This window comes from Phalangium opilio, unplaced genomic scaffold (genome assembly GCF_054372755.1).
Source record: "Phalangium opilio isolate 3A_F unplaced genomic scaffold, DU_Popi_V2 ptg000060l_1, whole genome shotgun sequence".
NCBI classification, from domain to species: domain Eukaryota; kingdom Metazoa; phylum Arthropoda; class Arachnida; order Opiliones; family Phalangiidae; genus Phalangium; species Phalangium opilio.
In genome coordinates this window covers 8,447,741-8,463,265 of record NW_028324177.1, presented here as the reverse complement: position 1 = coordinate 8,463,265, position 15,525 = coordinate 8,447,741, and the positions used below count along the sequence as shown (strand labels likewise).

General features: G+C 40.7%; 2 long non-coding RNA genes across 2 annotated transcripts in view; one reads left to right on the top strand and one right to left on the bottom strand.

Annotated features, from left to right (window-relative positions):
- LOC149667037 (uncharacterized) overlaps positions 1-13,082 on the bottom strand; it is a 33,748-nt gene extending 20,666 nt beyond the window's left edge. The window contains exons 1-2 of the long non-coding RNA XR_016368257.1: positions 12,849-13,082; positions 12,361-12,788 (exon numbers count right to left, since the gene is read on the bottom strand). This is a non-coding gene — a long non-coding RNA (uncharacterized LOC149667037). The remainder of the gene's footprint in view (positions 1-12,360; positions 12,789-12,848) is intronic.
- LOC149667038 (uncharacterized) lies at positions 9,896-11,536 on the top strand. Its single transcript, XR_016368258.1, has 3 exons — positions 9,896-10,439; positions 10,570-10,788; positions 10,901-11,536. It is a non-coding gene; the product is annotated as an uncharacterized LOC149667038 (long non-coding RNA).
- Positions 13,083-15,525: the final 2,443 nt, after the last annotated feature.

Genomic DNA, 15,525 nt, shown 5'->3' with positions numbered 1-15,525 from the left:
CCGATTGCGTCAGGAGCGACAGCGGATGTAGAGGAAGAGTTAAACGCAGATTTTAAATTAGGAGTTAAAATATTGCTATCGCTCTGAGATAAGTCGGCGTTGGGGTTGGCTCCTTTATTGGCATCGACGTTGGCTTCATCATCGGCATTGATGTTGGCTTCATCATCGGTGGAGATATCGGTCGGTAAATTACCCGCAAAATGATGCTGGGAAATAAAATACTTTAGCTGGCTGATATGCCAGGTACCAGCGGGGGCCCCTGATATTTCATGGCGTAATCGGTATGTCAACGGCCCTTGTTTTGCGATGATGCGGAATGGTCCTTCCCAGGTTGGTGCCAATTTAGAGGTATAACCTGCCGCGGCTTGGGATAACTTGTGGATGCGTTTCCATACAAGTTGTCCTAGTTCTAATTCGGATCCACTATACTGCAGGTCGTAGTAATGTTTTTGTTTTGCTTGAGCTAGCCGGGAAAAAGCTTCTGCCTCTTCTCGAATGGTTTGTAAGTCTCTTAATGGTCCGCGTTCATAGGCGGTGACCTCCAGATCGTTGCCGGTTAACGTGGATAGGTCACGAACCTCCTCGTCCTGGTCCCAAAGTAAACGAGGTTCCCGTCCATATTGTAATGCAAAAGGGGAAAACGATGTAGTTAAATGGATGACAGAGTTATTGGCCAACTGGTGCATCTCTAGACCCAAATCCCAATGCTTATGATGATTACCAACGTACATACTCATTAGTTCCCCCAAAACCCGGTTAACTCTTTCCGATAAATTGGTCTGAGGATGATAGGGTGTTGTAAACTTAGGTTTTACTTTCATCAAACGGCAAACATAGGCCCATAGGAACGAGGTAAACTGCGCCCCATTGTCCGAACAGACTGCCTGGGAGATCCATGTCGGGAGATATACTTAAGGAATACATTACCAATAGTAAGAGCGGTAATGTTACGTATGGCAGTCAATTCCACATATTTCGTGAAGTAATCGACGATAACGACGAGGAAGCGATTTTGCCGTTGGGTTGTTGGTAACGGACCCATCGATTTCAACAAGTTGGTTCGGTCCATACGTAGTAATATTAGAAATCATCCTTCCGGGTATTTGAGTATTACGAGCCTTATACTGTTGGCAGGTCAAGCACTGTTGCACCAAGCGACGAATGATGGGTCGAAAATTCGGAAAATAGAATCGGGACATAATCTTCCGTTCGGTGGCGAGACTTCCTCGATGCCCCGAAAGGGGATGGTTATGATAAATGTCAAACACTCGGGCGTGTAAAGCGTCCGGGATTAATAGCTTTGCGGGGCGGTAAGAGGAGCTTTACCGGAAGATCAGATTGTCCGTCATTTGATACAAGGCATGGGATTCACCACGCTGAAGACTGGTCCAAACTACGGTCCACTTGGGGTCTTGCTGCTGGGCCGCCCGTATCTCATCCTTCGTTAACGGATCCACTTCATGTTCATCTGCGGCTATGAAAATACCCAAGAAGGTTATAATCGGTGTTTTCTCACCTTCGGTAACACCCCGATAGGTCGGGACAGAGCGTCAGCGACTCTATTAGATTTCCCAGGACAGTGGATGATGTCAAAATCGTACTCCTGCAATTCTATCGCCCATCGCATCAATTTGCTTTTCTGGTCCTTCAAGGTAAACAGCCAGGTCAGAGCCTTATGGTCAGTAACTACAGTGAAATGGCGGCCCTCCAAATATGGTCGGAATTTCCGAATGGATTCCACCTCGGCTAAACACTCTTTTTCCGGGATGCCGTAATTCTTCTGTGCCCCTTGAAAGCTTTACTATGATAGGCCAAGGGGACCTCCTTCCCATCTTGAATTTGGGACAACATGGCGCCCAAGGCATGCTCGTTGGCATCAGTAGTGAGAATGAAATCGCAGTCTGGGTCAGGAACATGCAAGAGTGTCGCCTCGGCTATTCGATTCTTAATTTCCATGAATGCGGCTTGCTGACTCGTACCCCATTCCCACGGTACATGTTTCCGGCGTAGTTTCTGTAAGAGGGCAACAATGTCAGTAATATGAGGAATAAACTTGGCATGCCAAGTGACCATCCCCAGAAAGGTGGCCAATTCCTTGACGTTCCGTGGAGGCTTAACGTTCCGGATCTCCTTGACCTTTTCTTCATCAATGGCAATGCCGTTTCGAGAGACTGTATATCCTAACACTTTGACTTCGTCACAGGCCATCTGACATTTAGATAATTTAAGCGTTAATCCAGCCTTCCGGAGTCGAGACAACATATACTGAATTGCCACCATATGCTCGTCCCACGTGCGGGACACAATGATTATATCGTCCAAGTAGGCAACGATTCCTAAGTGCCGCCCATGTTTCAGCACCTTATCCATCAATCGCTGGAAAGTAGAGGGAGCATTCTTCAGTCCATACGGCATCACCTTGAACTGAAACTTTCCTTTATGGGTGATGAAGGCGGTATACTGTGAACTCTTCGGGTCCATCGGAATTTCCCAGAAGCCGGACCGCAAGTCAAATTTTGAAATGTACTTCGGTCTCTGGAAAGTATCAAGGATGTCATCTATACGTGGTAGAGGATACGGGTCAGTTACGGTGATAGCATTGAGTGCGCGACTATCGACACAAAAGCGACCCTCTGAACAATCCTTTTTCGGGACAACTATAGCGGGACTAGCGAAAGGGCTGTTGGACGGAGCAATAATGTCCAACTTCAACATTTCCTCGATCTGGTCTTCGATCATCTTCCGGGTTTTCGGGCCCGCGTGATATGGTCGTTTAACGACCGGTTCGGCCCCAGGAATCAACCTGATTTTATGTCTTATCCAGGTTGTCTTACCAATCCGCTCTGTCACTACGTCAGGATATTGCCGGAACAGCTGTTCTAGGGCCCTTCTTTTGTCTAGTTCCAAGGACGGTCCGATAATGGCATCAACTTGACAGGCAATATGGGTTGGCATGATTTCCGTTGTTTGATGCGGAGCATCCATTTCATACAGAGGGATGTCAGTACCGTGAATACGGAATGTTTTGTTCCCCCAGTAGAGGATTACCTTGTTGGCGACCAAGCAGTTACTCCCCAGAACGATTGGATAAGGTAAATCAACATCAAAATTCATCCCTAGCAATTCTAGGCCATTCTCCAACTGCCCCACAATCCGGACTTTGCCCACTAATGGTACGTCTGACACGAACCCTGAAGCCGATATATCTTTCTTACGGACCAAATACGGTAACAGTCCTAGTATTTCCAACATGTTTTGGTTAATAAAACAACAATTAGATCCAGAATCAACAAAAGCAAGGTTAGTAATGTTATTAATCGTTAGTTTAACTCCATATCCCTTTCCGGTAGCAAACATAGCAGGATACATCATGGCAGGTTGCCGTGATCCTGCGGCTCGGGTAACCTGCATTAGTTTTCCGTCCGGATGGGTGATCGGGACGGGTTTGGTCCCGGCGACGATCCACGAGGTGGTGTTTGTTGGAATCGGGGGTTGAGGGGGAGACGTTGAGGAAGTTTTCCCCCGGGTTGAGGCTCTGGTAAACTATCTCCGGCATTATTCCTAGAGCGACCTCGGACATTACTCCTAGGTTGATCTCTCATGTTGCGGCTATTGTCCCGGGGCGGCGTTGGAGGTCTCTGAGTTAGTGAATGATGTATCATCCATATAGGATCCAGAGCCTAGTGGTTGGAAGTGGACTCTATGATTAGGAGATTCTGACAACGGCCCAAAGGATTCCCGGGCCATGATCCGGCGAGCCTCATTCTCGAATACATCCAAACTGGCACACCAAGCCGGGGAGATAGAAGCCTGGTATTTCTCCTGCATATTTCCCAGGATGATACGTAATACCTCATCAGGACCATAAGGATTCCGCAAAGACCGGTTTAGGCGTGGAATGCGGGACTCAAAATCCAAAAGGGTTTCTCGTGATCGTTGCCTTTCTTGATTGAAGATAGTTCGCAAAGTTCGTTCTCTATCGGCTGAAAGGAATTTATCGTTAAAGGCATTAATGAAGCGGTCCCATTGAAACAAACATGGTCCACTGCGGGCCTTGAATTCGTCGAACCAGACTGAGGCTCGTTCCCTTAAAGATTTAGGTAACAGATAGCCCAGATCCTCAATTGGTATGCGCTTCAACTTAATGTACGTCTCCAGATCCTCCAAATATTTCTTAGGATTTTCATCATCGTTTCCGGAAAATTCAGGTAGGCTTATCTTGTACGCCCCAGAATATAAGGGAGCAGGTGGAGTAAGTTGCTGTAAATAACTTCCACTAGAGGCCATTGTATCTGGTATCGTTCCCTCAGTAAGGGAGGCCGCAGGAGTTGAGGACACCGGGGGACTAGAGGGTGCAGATAACCGTGCTGAATCCTGAGCCAAGATACCAGACTGGTCATAGCTACGAACTCGGCACGTGGAATCCCAATGAACGTGTCGAGGATCATGCGAGTCATGACTATGAGTACTCTCGATTCCTGATATTCCGGACCAACGGCGATCCTCGGATCCAAATGGGCAAGGTTGATGTATTGAGTGTTCAGGATCAGTCTGGACCGCTATGGTACTGCTTGTAGTCTGCTTGTCCTTAAGGGCTTGTAAAAGGAGTGTTATCAAAGCATCGACTGAAGAAGTGGAGGGTGATATACTCGGAGTAGGCAGAGCACCAGCACTGGGACTCTGAGAACCTGAAGGGGGTTGGTTAACCATCGGGTTGACTCCCAAACCAACAGGCAACGAAGGGCCAACCACCCCGTATTGAGGCTGGGGTGGCAATCCGGTAGCCTGGGCCCAACGTCGTCTTGGTTCCACGATGAACTGGGTATATCCATTATAAATACGGCGTATAAAGATTACCCCCATTCGATATAGGCCCAAGAATAAAAACATTAGTATCTCCGGAAGGAACCCCACGACAAACTCCATTAATCGCAACAGATCATTATTAGGCCAAAGCTGAAGCAGTGATCCAATAGCATAACGCATAATTAATAATGATCCCAAGATACGAACCGATGAGAAAATAGTGCGGGCATACACGGTAGACAATTCACACAGTATATGAAACAACCAAGATAGTGGATAAAAAAGATCCGTGCTGAAGAGGGAAAATAATTGTGCCACTATCGAGCCAAGGCTTATCGTCATATTGAATAATGCCATGTCTATTTGGGTATATACCGGGACCACGTGCGAATAAAGCGCGTTAGGCCCGGACTAGGGTTAAAAAAATACGAAGTATGGGAATACGTAACGTTAAGAAGCACAGTTAATTACAGTTCCCCCATGGGCCACCAAATGTAACGAGCCAAACCGATAATATAGGCCCTAAATCAGTCTAAACTCTGGTAGAGCATACATCATGCTAAGGGCTATATAATAAGTCAAATAAAAGATACGTTACGTACAGTGGAGAATTTTCTTATTTATTTCCGTACGTCTACTATCTTCATTAATTTTTACAAACTCCCGTGTAACCCGCGTCGTTGTCGTTTTCACACGAATTACTCTCTTCGGCCGCCCGATTCAACTCTCTCCCTCTTCCCTCTGCCTTCGCTTTTTATCCCTGAGATCAAGGTCAGAGGTCAAAGTCACTAAACTCTAGCGCCCTCTCTCGGCCGTTACAACAGTTAGAGTTTAATTCAAATTACTTTAAGTCAAACGATGCCCACTTATATATATGTAGCAACTGTGTAGTGGTTACCTGGTACACTTCACACCAGAAACTTCAGGAAGGCCCGGGTTCGAGACCACGTTGGCGCGGAGTAATTTTTTATACTGTTTAGTTTAAATTCACAACTAAATTAGCTCAAAGAGAGTTCAGCTTCGTGTATCATGGCGCAGTTGGTAGCGCCATTGAATGCCGGTGCATAAAAGATCATGTCATAACTTCTCCTTCGCGTTATATTATTTGTTAATTATATGGGAATAAAAAACATCGCAACTAGCTCAACTTGAGATTTGATTAACAAGTGAAGTTTTAATGTTAAAAAATACAATTAAATTACATGTGGAAAATTAGACTGAATAAAAAGGGTTTATTTTGGGTAGCGAACTACCCCGAGTAACAGCTAAAGCGAGAGTGATACAAAAATACCCTCCACACGAAGAGATTCCTATACCCGTTATTTCAACAATAACTCCTAAAGACTCACTTTCATTGGACAAGCCCAAAGGTCAGGTGAGCAAAACACTTTCACTTAAGGGGAAAACCTCGAGCTAGACGAACTCTCTCTCTCTTGACAAACATGCTTACAAAATCTAGCATGGCCGGCCAGTGACCCGCTGCACCTGCATTACTGGGTTTTCAGAAACTTTCCTAACGCAAGGCCTTGTCCAAAACAATTGAGGAAAAACAGATATTTAAAGAAAGATAAAAATGCCAAATTCTAAGAAAGTTTCCAAAGATCAATCTTCAAACATGTTCAGTAACCGAAGAGGTCAGTACTTGGTGAAGTCGTGTCTAAAGAAGTCCGTGCTCAAATACCGTAGTTGTTTTTTATAGTCAACTTTAGTTCAAATAAAAATTAGTCAAACGATGCCCACTTGGATATGTAGCTGCTTTGTAGCGGTTTTCTCAACCGCTTCACACCTGTAAGACCCGGATTCGAGCCCACGTGGGTGCGGAGTAGTTCTTTTATGCTCGATCGTTAGTTTCATTTCACAACTAATCTAGCTCAGAGTTTAACATCGTGTATCATGGCGCAGTTGGTAGCGCAGTGTCTGAAAGTTCAATCTTCGATGATGATTAGTATGATCCCATGTAGGATCAGTACCCAATGAAGTCGTGTCTAAGGAGGTCCGTGCTCAGATACCCTGGCTATTTTTTACGATGAATCGTGGCGCAGTTGGTAGCGCCACTGAATGCCGGTGCATGAAAGATAAATATTCGACGATGGTCAGTTCCCGAAGAGGTCAGTATCCCATGTAATCCACAAAACTAAAATGTTAGGTTAATATTGTTAGATTTAAACATGTGTTAGTTAAATAAAAATAATTAAAGAAGGGAAAATTCAGTCTTTTTGCCTTTATATCCTTGTATGTTTTGTTTTGTTAAATAATTATAGGCGGCTGTAGCATTTTCTCCGCAGTGAAAGAAAATTTTACAAGCTGGAACGTCTTTTTTTCTCTTAATTAGAAGTGTCTGTTTAAAGAAAAGAAAAATATATATGAGAATCGGAGTGTGGAAAATTTGACCATGCCGAGAGATTCTGGAGAGGTTTATTAACAAACAAGTATTCACTTACCGGCCCAAAGGGCTTGAACCATTCCTTCAGGTCCCTGTTTGAGATAGTGAAGTCTAAGTTTTTGACTCCATCTGAACGTTTATATGTTGAAGAACGTCCGCCGCGTGAAGCCGCCGTCGAACGTCCGCCGCAAGAAGCCGCCGTCGAGCTTCCGCCGCGTGAAGCCGCCGTCGAGCTTCCGCCGCGTGAAGCCGCCGTCGAGCTTCCGCCGCGTGAAGCCGCCGTCGAGCTTCCGCCGCGTGAAGCCGCCGTCGAGCTTCCGCCGCGTGAAGCCGCCGTCGAACTTCCGCCGCGTGAAGCCGCCGTCGAACTTCCGCCGCGTGAAGCCGCCGTCGAACTTCCGCCGCGAGAAGCCGCCCTCGAACGTCCGCCGCGTGAAGTGGCCGTCGAACGCCCGCCGGGCGAAGCGGCCGCAGCCTTTCGACGTCTCAAAAAATACCTCTGCACCTTCGAAAATATTAGAACGATTAGTTTTATACAGTATGTTGTTCTTCAGAGGAGACTGTAAGCGTAAAATAGAACATAGTTTCAAACTTATAACGAGAATACGTTGCATTAATTGTATACCTTGAATACCCATTTTGTGTCATGCTTAATGTCCCCACTTGCAATCTGTCATTAAACCTTTTAACTTACCGGGTTTTTTGGCGCATCGTCTTCTTCCGAAGTACAGAGGCGCAGATTCATATCTTCTGAACTTGATGAGTCAAAATTAATTTTTTATGTAGAAAACGATAGAACTGAATAAACTAGGGATTGTAGCTTAGTTATACCTCCGTCGAAAAAGTTTTTAACCCCCGAATTAGTTTTTTTAATCTACCGAAGTCGGAATTTTTACTCGTGCGGGGGAGAATCACCCCCTCAAAAACAACTAATCATCAAAAAGAATTGATGTTTTAATCATGTCTTCAAAAATGAAAGTTAATTTTCTACACTTATCTTTTACACTTTCCCGTCTTTGTCTACAATAACAATTTTTATAAATGCAACTTTGGATTTGTTCTATCAGAGGTGGTCCCGACTCGGACACATTCTCAACTATTTCAGTTTTCAATGTACCTTGAACTTTTGGAAAATATTTAAATGTTACATAAAATTAAGAGTATATATAAATGTTACATAAAATTAAGAGTATATACATTTACAGACGCATATATTGCACGTCGCGCTCAAAAATGGTCTAAGAAGCGTTCGAAAATCTATGCTACTTTGGTTTTATTCTATCAGAGGTGGTCCCGACTCGGACACATTATCAACTATTTCAGTTTTCAATAAACATTGAACTTTTGGAAAATATTTGAATGTTATATAAAATTAAGAGGGTGTGCAATATTGCACGTCGCGCTCAAGAATGGTCCAAGAAGCCTTCGAAAATCTATGCAACTATAGTTTTGTTCTATCAGACTTGGTCCCGACTCGAACACATTCTCAACTAATTCAGTTTTCAATGTACATTAAACTTTTGCAAAATATTAAAATGTTACATAAAATTAAGAGGATATATAAATGCTACATAAAATTAAGAGTATATACATTTACAGACGCATATATTGCACGTCGCGCTCAAAAATGGTCTAAGAAGCGTTCGAAAATCTATGCTACTTTGGTTTTATTCTATCAGAGGTGGTCCCGACTCGGACACATTATCAACTATTTCAGTTTTCAATAAACATTGAACTTTTGGAAAATATTTGAATGTTATATAAAATTAAGAGGGTGTGCAATATTGCACGTCGCGCTCAAGAATGGTCCAAGAAGCCTTCGAAAATCTATGCAACTATAGTTTTGTTCTATCAGACTTGGTCCCGACTCGAACACATTCTCAACTAATTCAGTTTTCAATGTACATTAAACTTTTGCAAAATATTAAAATGTTACATAAAATTAAGAGGATATACAGTTACAGATACATATATTGCACGTCGCGCTCAAGAATGGTCCAAGAAGCCTTCGAAAATCTATGCAACTATAGTTTTGTTCTATCAGAGTTGGTCCCGACTCGGACACATTCTCAACTATTTACGTTTTCAATGTACATTGAACTTTTGGAAAGTATTTAAATGTTACATAAAATTAAGAGGATATACAGTTACAGATACATATATTTTACGTCGCGCTCAAGAATGGTCCAAGAAGCATTCGAAAATCTATGCAACTATAGTTTTGTTCTATCAGAGTTGGTCCCGACTCGGACACATTCTCAACTATTTCAGTTTTCAATAAACATTGAACTTTTGGAAAATATTTGAATGTTATATAAAATTAAGAGGGTATGCAATATTGCACGTCGCACTCAAGAATGGTACAAGAAGCCTTTGAAAATCTATGCAACTCTTGTTCGTGCAGACGCGAGTTCAAGAAAGCTGAGCGAATTAAAACTTAATTAATAGTTTATTAACGTAATAACGCAACCGTCATGATTCAAGAATATATACAAGAACAAGATTCTAAGGCATGTGAATTAACTTATATACCAAATTTGAGATTAATAAACAGCACTTCGCTAAATATAAAAACAAGATGGCCCCGGCCATATTAACGTTTTGCCTTGGCTAGCTAAATTTATTGTAAGGTGACCCCGGCCTATATACTTTACGGTTATTTTTTCTTTTAAATATCAAATATCATTCCAATTATGATACAAAAATAATCTAGCTTGATTTTGGGTTATAGATTATGAAACAAGTAAATAACCAACTTCTGTCCTATGAAATGGAACAATTTTCTTGATATTTTTGTTGCAAACCTAATATTTGTGGGATAATTGATGCGTTTGGGTACTAAAATTATTCATTGATTGCACGCTTATGCAATATGCAATATGCAACAAGCGCTTAGAATTAGCCCCGAGTCATGTTCTCTTGAAACTTGAAGCAATAGAAATGAAGTAATTTGCATAAGCCCTAAAGAACAACGCAAGACGGGACACGGAAACGGATGGTGGAGATAAAGATCCTTTTTGTTTATGATGTACTAAGCGTTAATTAATCAGAGAACCTGGAACCGAAAAAACTTACAAAAATCTCATAATGTTTGTGCCAAAAAAGTTAATTTAAAAACAATTTTATATATTTTAATTTAGTATAAAACAATTTTAGAACTAAAAATGGGGTTGACGGGACGCCCAGCCTGCCAGCCAGGGTCGGACCAATACTTTTCCGAACCTCTAAAACGCGCGAAACTAAAAACTTAGTAAGGAAATAATTTATAAATAAAAATGTGGTAGAAGGTACGCCCAGCCTGCCAGGCAGGGTCGGACCAATACTTTTCCGAACCTCTAAAACTCGCGAAAGTAAAAACTTAGTGAGGAAAGTTTTCTCAGATTCCGCGCCTAGAACGAAAAGTTTCACTAGTGCCATCGTCCGGAGAAAACGCGAAGCTTGATCTAGGTGAAACAAAAATGGCAGGCCTGAGACCTGTAGCATCAACGGCAGTGTATGTGACGTTTAAACTTATAATTAAGTGCCTAATGAAAATTAGTACTCGAAATTTTTTGCAATGAATGAACCACAATTTTCAGAAGAGAATATTTTCAAAAATGGTAAGTGTTGAAAACCTAATCACCCTAATATTAACCAGATTAGTTATGTAAACTCTTAAGCCTTGGTCATAACACGAGTATAAAATTGGTCATACTGTTTTGTTTTGTTTAGTACCTGTTGCTCTCTCTCTTGTGAAAATTGCTACGAGTATTACACATATTTTCCAAAAGATCCTACTGAAAAAATTCGAAAAGCTCTTCAGTCAAACTTTAAGGGAAATGAATTCACACAGTATGGAATTATAAACGAAAAAACTCTTGTTGCTTTAAAAAATAGTCTAATTTAAAAGTAACGAAGATTGGTTTGAAGTCAACCCTTCTTATCGATTCTTGGGGTGTTCCCCTGACGGTCTAGTCAACGATAATTTGGTCGAAATGAAGTGTCCAGTAATTGGTGAAAAAGGAAACTTAGAAACAGTCCTCAAGAAAACTCCTTACGTAATCAAGAAGGACAGAACATTTTCTTTGAAACCCAAACAAATGTATTATGGGCAAGTGCAACTTAGTTTGGCCCTTTTAGGACTTCAAAGTTGTCATTATGTAATTTATTCAAACTGGAAGATGATTGTTTTGTTATATGTGCCTAAAGACCAAAAATTTATTAACAATCAATTAACCAAGATTACAAATTACTTATTTCAAAAGGTTTTTTGCTTATTTTAATTACTACATTCCAAATTATTTGAAATGGAAAAATAATGTAGCAAATAAGGCTGAAGTGATATTTTTAAGTTCCTTAAAATGTGATAGAATCTTACAAATTTATTAAATAAAATTGTTTTACAAAATTTCACGAGTCTTGGGTGCATTATTCATTTGCATTTTTTTCACGGGTTTTAACAAGCTTGGGAACTGCGTAAGAGTTAATTTAAAATGATTTGAGGTCTGAACTTTACTTATTCCAAACAAAGCTGATAGAGCGGTGAATGAAATGCCAAGTTTTAGTTTCATGAGTGTCAAAAATACCCTATCTCGAGACTCGTAGTTTCCCCCATTCTTGGCCCATGCTTCCTCTCTACCTTATTTGTCCATGAAAAGGGGTATCAATTTACTGTTAATATTTTTAATGATTGCATCAAATAGACCAGTACTCTTTAATCCTGTTAATGAAATTATAGAGGGGGCATTCAATATTCCATTAGAACCATTAACATAACATGTATGATTTTCCAAGGTGTTGACCATAATGCATTTACAGGGTTGCCACGGAATATTCAAAACCAAATTCCCTGACTTTTCCAGGTTTTCCCTGACCTTTTTCTGAGATTTTCCCTGACCTTTTCGGCCGAAAGTGTAAATGTTTACAGCACGTTTTAAGTGGTGCTTATAATTAAATAAAGTCTCTACATTTAAGTTTTCCAAAGTAGTTTTCACACCAAAAAGATTAAGAAACATTTTCACCTAAATGATTAAGAAAAATTTTATCTAGGATATAAATAACAGTCTGAGAGATTTCTTTAGAGAGCATTAACTTTACAAAAACAATTCTAGACATTTTTTAGGATTGCTCTAGAGTTCACTCTGTCTTAAGAGAGGATGAGAAGAAAATTTCATTACTCTTTCAATAAAGACTTATCCCCAGAAATTTTACCTACTAAAATAAAATTCCCTGACTTTTCCCTGACTTTGCTGAAATTTTTCAAATTCCCAGACTTTTCCCTGACCTTTTTGGCCCATTTTCAAATTCCCTGACCCGTGGCAACCCTGATTTATCATTGGGGTTTGGAGTGGTGCATTTGTCGGTCGTAGTTTCCTCGGTAGTTTGTTGAACCGCATCAATCCCCAATCTTTCAGCTAGAATTTCTGCGTCTGCTGGTCCATTTATTTCAGCTGTTTCACTTGCATGCAAAGTTGGAGATTGTGAGAGCTGATTCCTTTTTTTTCAGTCTTTCCAATCTCCCATTAGCCTTGAACTATTGTTGTTGATCATGTTTCCTTAACGGGAGTTTTTTTGGAAGGAACAGCCAAAGGTCCAAGTCTGGGAGGGTAACTTAACTTATCTACAATAATAACTCTAATTATAATTGGTTTTAAATTAATATTATACGCTTAAAACATACCTGAATGTTCATATTTCGGAATGGAGCAGACAACCATGGACTTGGTGTGTGGTTTACCCATTTTTAAAGCTATATCCCATTGTTTCGACAATTTAACGTCGCGCGGAAATTGGTGAAAGCGGACACCACTCATTATTTATACAACCATACACGCTGCAGTATTTAACCATTGTTTAATTACGTTTAAATAAACAGCAAATCTGACAAAAACTAGCCAAATTATCGTTGAGCAGATAGTTGAGATGTTGATTTAATTTTATAATTATCTTTGAGCAATTCAATTTAATTAACTTTAAATAAACCATGAGTATGTTGATTGCGTTTGTCATTAATGGTATCGCCGGAATCAAGTTACATTTAAACACCTGATTAAACTAATCATCGATCATCCACCTTGCAATAGGCAGACAACAAACTAGACGCAGTTCGCAAACTTCGCAGTCTATTTATGACATCTCATGTTGCCCTCTATTGAATCTCTCAACAACTATCGTTAAATTTATTACTTAAATAATATAATTTTTTTTAAATATAATAATCATATTAGCTAATTATAATTATTTAACTTTAAATGAGTATGTTTCATTGATTTAAATCGCATTGCTAAAAATTATTGGCGGGCGCTAGGCAGTCATTCTCTCTACTCTCTCTCCTCTCCCACTTACAAAATCCAGCCGCAGATGGTTGCCGCGCGTCGGGAAGGGGAGGGTGGGTGGGGATCCACAAACTTCTACCTCTCTCTACTCTACAGTCTAACTTAACTCGGGTTTTGTACTAAGCAAGCGTGGCTTCGTGGTAACGCGCTCGCTCGGGCGTCTTCACTGACGTCTCGTATGGATTGGGACATGGCAGGTTCGAGGCCCGGCGCCGACGGGAAAAAATAATTTCAATTGAAATTAAATACGTTACGCCACCTATGAGGTGTAACGTGAACTACGGATGAATTTCGAGTCGAAAATTCGCGGGAAATTTGAAATTTAAAAAGTTTATTTATGAAGAATCTTATTATGCGGTTACACCAAATCCAGCCAGCCGACCAGCCGTCCAGCCAACAGAGGGCGGAACAATAGTTTTCCAGCTCTAAAGAGCGGCAAAACTAACAAGATGGCCCCGGCCAGATTATACTTTTGCGCGGCCTCTAGTGACTAAAGTTAGTATTACTATATTCATTGTAAGATGACCCCGGCAAATTTATAATTTTCGGTTTTTTTTATTGTTTATAAAATAGCACTTCGCTTATGAAAAAACTCAATTTAATAAGAATTTGGTTTTCAGTTTAATTAAATATTTAATTAACAAATCTGTCCTATGAGTGAACTGGAACCTAATATTTGAAGGATAATATATATGACTGGAAACCAAAATTATTCAATGATTGTACGCTTATTCCAATATACAACCATCGCGTAAAAATAGCCTCCAGTCATGTTGTCTTGAAATATGGTACCATCCTAATAAAATAACCTGTCTAATGAGTAAGAATTATGCATCAGCAGATTTCTTGATCAAAATTGTCAGATTCATTTCTTACTAATAGAAATTAAACTGGAATATCAGTAGTTTTCTTGTTTCGAAACGTTTCCCTCGTTGGGGGGCCTTGTCTCCTTTATTTACGAAAAATACATTTGCAGTATTGGCTATATTACAAGTATAACCTACTGTTGATTAGGTTGTTTAAACTTACTGTTCATGTTGTAGTTTAATCCAGAACATTGTTGATGTAGTAGTAGTTCGATCAAGCGTTGATTTAAAAACATATATGCGGACTTCTTTTTCTAGGATCTGAAGCTTAAATGGGTGTCTTACTCTAGGTTCCCAAGCCTTACATGGGTTTCTTACTCTAGGTTCCCAAACCTTACATGGGTTTCTTACTCTAGGTTCCCAAGCCTTACATGGGTTTCTTACTCTAGGTTCCCAAGCCTTACATGGGTTTCTTACTCTAGGTTCCCAAGCCTAATATGGGTTTCTTTTTCAAGGTTCCCAAGCCCACTGTTGTTCTTCTAGTTTCAATTAGTTTGATTTGGATAACCGTTGATGTGATAGTGTACATGTGGACTTCTTTTTTAGGATTCCAAGCCTAATATAGGTGTCTTTCTCGAGGATCCCAAGCCTTATATGGGTGTCTTTCTCAAGGATCCCAAACCTTATATGGGTGCCTTTCTCAAGGATCCAAAGTCTTATTTCGGTGTCTCTCTCAAGTGTTCCCAAGTTAACCACTGATCTTGCAGTTGCAGTTTCATCTGGATACGGCAGATCTAGTTGTTCAAACTGAATTACCGTTGATCTTGTTGCATGTATGTGGACTTCTTTTTAAGGGTCCTAAGTCTATTATGGGTGTCTTTCTCAAGGATCCCAAGCCTTATTTGGGTGTCTTTCTCAAGGATCCCAAGCCTTATATGGGTGCCTTTCTCAAGGATCCCAAGCCTTATATGGGTGCCTTTCTCAAGGATCCCAAGCCTTCCACGGATTTCTTACTTCAGGTTCCCAAGCAAACCATTGAATTCGTAGTTGTGCATTCATCTTTATACTGTAGACCTTGAAGTTTTTTCCAAAAACTGTGTAGGACTCTGTTAATCTTGTAGTTTCATCCAGTACGCTGTTGATCTTGTAGTTTCATCCAGATCACTGTTGATCCAGAAGTTTCACTAAGAACGCTGTTCATCATTTAAAACATGAA